The 3,958-nt window shown below is 35.6% G+C and overlaps 1 long non-coding RNA gene across 1 annotated transcript; it reads left to right on the top strand.

Annotated features, from left to right (window-relative positions):
• The first annotated feature begins 2,014 nt into the window (after window positions 1-2,014).
• On the top strand, window positions 2,015-3,958 carry LOC115586079 (uncharacterized). Its single transcript, XR_003984804.1, has 3 exons — window positions 2,015-2,369; window positions 3,507-3,634; window positions 3,736-3,958. It is a non-coding gene; the product is annotated as an uncharacterized LOC115586079 (long non-coding RNA).

The following is a 3,958-nucleotide window of genomic DNA, read 5'->3' on the forward strand; positions in this document are numbered from 1 at the left end:
TCGCAGTCAGATTTGTCTTGACTTGTCAGATACACTTGACTAACTTTGTATGAGAACCCAATGTTTTATTAATAAATGTTCTATTTTTTGGACAAATGCAAGAATTCTGTCTTCTATCATGTACCATATAAGTTCTAACAAATGTAAAATTTAAGTCATCTTAACTTTAAAAGGGAAGCTGTATAAACATAGTAATTTATTTTAACTCAAAATTTTAAGTTACAATAATGCAGAAATGTGTGTTTGTTCAACTAGCTAAGGAACGTTCTTGTAGTGGTGATGTTTAATATTTTTTTGTTTTAACTTGCATTATTAAGTTGAAACAACAAGTAATTAACAGTTTTTTTAAATTGATAATGTGTAATGATTTTTTGTTTTAACTTAAAGTATTAAGTTGAGACAGCAAGTGATAAACTCTAAAACAACTTTGACAACTTCTAAAACAAAGTTGAGTCAACTACAACAATGTAGTACAATCAACTTTTTAAACTTTAATTTCTGATTTGGAACAACGATAAACCTCAAGTTGAGTTAACATGTGTTTTTAAGGCAGCAGGTGAACTTTCATTTGCAAGTTTAACTGACTTGAAATGTTTTGCAGTGTATGACTGAGGGATAGGGGCCATCAATGTTGGAACCAACACCTAGAAATTCTGGTAAGGATTATAAAAAATATATACTATGCCTCAAATTAAATGAAAAAAAAATAGTGAAACTGTAATGGCATGTAACTTTTCCTTTTAGTATCTGCAAAAGTTGAACAAAAACATGTACACCAATGATACCATGGATAAGGCTGAGGACGATGACTCAGGCAAAGCTGCATTGCGGATTCAGTAGGATGTGCTAATTTTAATGGACAGTATATTACTATGTGACACCTGATATGGGACAACTGTATGCACAATTGCATATTATGTAATTTAGAATTTTTATTTTAACCCAAATAATATCTATTTATATGTACTTATAATTTCAAAGCTTGTTTTTCTTTTTTTGTAGCAAAGTATGCCCCTATGACATTATAACAGTAAGGCTACATTTTTGTTACATTTTTCAACAATCACTACAGCCAGTACTTCAACATGCGACAGAACTGCCATCAGAAGACTGATTGGGTGAGTATTGAGTGGAAGCCAACTACAATCAACCACAGCATCCAAAAATATGGTTATAGCTGTGGTGTTTATGTCATGAAGGTGAGCTTTTAATCCACAGCCTTTTCCCCAGAACATCAAAATACCCACATCACGAAAAGACTCACAAGACCTCAGGATCAATATGGATAAAACTATTCTGCAGTGCTCTGGTTTGTAGAATTTTTGAATTATTGTTATTGTTATTATTATTGTTGTTATTATCAGGATCAATGACCTATACTGCATCCAGCTACCAAAGATGTTTCAGCTTCATTTTAGGGGAGTTGTCATGGGGTCCATGTCTAATACAGCCAGTGGTGTCAACTCCTGCAAATATGTTTTGACTTATATAGACCTGTATATTGGTTTTCATAACCATTACTTGCCAACTCCTCAATCAACTGTGAGATAGTTTATAAAATTACAATATTTCACTCTTTAGTGAAAAAGACCATTGCTTGTGTTGTGGCCAGGAGTATCCAAAAGGACAGAACCAAATGACAAAATGGGTGAGTGTACTTTAAAAATAATATATTAAAATAAGTTTAACACATTTAAATGATGCAGAGTAGTAGTGTAAAGCATCACCTAAATGGACACTTTTAAAAAAAGATCTGATCTTATATAAACAATTGTCAGTATGATTACAGTATTTTTAAGAGATCATAATGTAATTCTGTTGGATATCTGATTTTAAAAATATATTTCAGCTTGATTGCACAAAATGCAGAAGATGGTACCATCCATGTTGTGTGGCAATGTCCGCTGCAGAGTGGGATGAGGAAAACACTGCAACATCAGCGAAATGGCAATGTGGCTGTAAATGTCTGATAAATTGCATTAATATTCTTCTATTGTTTTTGTGTTACCAAGACAGGATAGTCCTACAGTGCCACCTTGTGGTCAATTCCGCTTTTATTTTGAAACGCGCCGTTTTCTTCTTCTGATGTTTTTTGACGTTAAACTCCCTGCGACTCTCTGTTCACAATGCTGTGCTCCCGTGTCGTCGGAGGAACGGTAAAAACTTGTTAACACACTAGTTATTTATCGTGTTCATCTGTTTGAATCCTGTAAGGAAAGAGTTTACATTGTGATTTACCTCATTATCTTTGTATTGTTCGTACCTGTTATCTTTTAAGAGCTCCGAACTGTGAAGCGTGTGTCAAGCTAGAGGGCACGCTAGCTGACGGCAGAAACTCTTTGTTTAGCGCCCTTGGAAAGCGGAGTGAGGTATGGAAACTGTGGAGAGTGTATTATCATCATATATGATTTTGTTGAGAATGTCGTTACTTAAAGGAGTCATCACCCGGAAAACGCAATTTCTCTCGTTAAATCATGCATTTTGGTGTTGGACCTCTGTTGAAACTTGCCTGAAAAGCTGGAGTTTGAAAGTGGCTTATTTTTTTCGCTTTGGCTCTTTTTCCGCACAATAGTGCGCGTTCCTAAAAGCACGAGATTTTGACTCTGCTCCTGTGGTGACGTTACCACAGGAGGCTACTTGCATATTAAGCATCGGCTCACAAGCCGTCCTTTCTGAGTGAGCACGCCGAATCTGCTTATTTCTCTGTCATTTTCACGCCATACATCGTCACCGCCAGCATTAAAACTCAGGTCTTACATGTAAAACACGAGTGTGAAAAGTAAGAAGGAAAAAAAAATAATTTACCATTCAGAGACCTGCTGTAAACGTGTCTCTTCCACCGTCTCTGCCTCTTCACTCTCCCGTTCGGTTTCCGACTCTGGCTCGTACATAAATGCCTGAATTACGTAAGGTTCGTCATTTAGTGTGTGCGCCATGACAGGGGGCTGTTTATGTTTTGGAGTCTGTGTGCATGCAGGCTCGCCCCCCATTCCGTTTCTGTCCTTCCTGCGGCCAATCAACGCGCACCTCATTACATATTAATACAATGCACATCCGGACCGGTCAAAACCTCGCGCATAATCTCGCGTGAGAAAGTCGCGGTATGAAAAAGGGTCAGAACAAGCTCAATGTCTGATTTTTTTTTTTTTTTTTTTTTTTTCTAGTAAGTTTTAAGAATTGATCCAAAGCGATCCAAGAGGGACTGGATATGTAAAAAACCAGGTGATGACTCCTTTAATATGTTTGAGTTAATTGCACATGTCATCAAGATAAAGGCAATATATTTTTTCTGTGAACAATTACAATTTATTGTATTTCATCTAAAAGAAGCATGTGATACACTTGTCATAATAACTTAAAAATATGTTTCATTTCATGTTTCATCGTTAGGGGTTAAAATGATTTTTATTGGGTGTCAACATGATTAATATGTGAACATGATTTTATATGAATTGTTTGTGGAACTACATGGAAATATTTTGTATACTGTCTGTTTTACCCTTCAGTTTTCACAGTGTTGTATTGATGATGGAGAAAAGGGAGAGGAAATTAAAGGACACCCGTTTGAAACTTTCTGAGTCTTAATCCATGAACCCGAGGGGTCGCTACAGTGGCCTCTGTTGATTTTAACAAGGTATTATATGTCAGAAAACTTTCAACATTGACATTGAAAATGTATCTTTAAATGTATAACCCCTCTCCAGCTAAATATAACATTTAGACAAACTGTCTCAGTCATTTACAGGTGTAACAAAGGGCATCATTGAAGAGGATCACATAAAGTTCCATAACATATAGTGAAAAATGGTTGTAGTCATACTCTATTATATTTGTATACCATTCTTCATTTTGATGAATATGCACATCTACATGGAGATACAAATTGCTGGAGGTGAAAGTTATAGCAATACCTACAAATGATGTGTTGTGACAACTTAGATTAAAATAAGTGCTACAA

This window comes from Sparus aurata, chromosome 8, assembly GCF_900880675.1.
Source record: "Sparus aurata chromosome 8, fSpaAur1.1, whole genome shotgun sequence".
In the NCBI taxonomy this organism is placed as follows: Eukaryota; Metazoa; Chordata; class Actinopteri; order Spariformes; family Sparidae; genus Sparus; species Sparus aurata.